Below are 543 nucleotides of genomic sequence, written 5' to 3' on the forward strand. Positions count from 1 at the left end.
AAAGTAATGAAACTCTCATATCTGAACATGAAACTAACTCTTCTGTTTGTTTATCAATAATAATAAACTCAGTGGGTGTTCCACAAGGATCAACATTGGGCCCTCTAATAATTTATCTTATGTATATACAGTATGAATGATCCTCCTGAATAATATCGCATCGTAAATATTCTATTCCTCCCACTATCTACCTTCCTTGTCCACCACTGCAGGGGCTGATGGGAGGTTTGAGGAGGCGTCAGAAACCACATGACCCTCGTCTGAGCTCACAGCTCGTCCTTGTTTGGCCTCAGCTGCATCAGAGCTCCACTTCTCCCCAGCTTCACCAGAGGAAACACCACGGCACAAAATGCTTTTCCTCCCAGCTGCTGCTCTGTGCTGTCTGTGTTCAGGTGAGTGTTTCCAGCCAATCAGGAGCCAGCAAACTCAACCTGTGACAAACACTGTCACACTGACCTTCATCTACCTGTCTGTGTCTCTACAGCGCTGGTTGCCATGGCAGCAGAGCTGATTCAGGACCAGTTATCATTGACCAGGAGAGTT

The sequence above is a fragment of the Seriola lalandi genome, unplaced genomic scaffold (genome assembly GCF_002814215.2).
Source record: "Seriola lalandi dorsalis isolate HSWRI2012SDOR001 ecotype SW California unplaced genomic scaffold, Sedor1 jcf7180002051474, whole genome shotgun sequence".
NCBI lineage: Eukaryota > Metazoa > Chordata > Actinopteri > Carangiformes > Carangidae > Seriola > Seriola lalandi.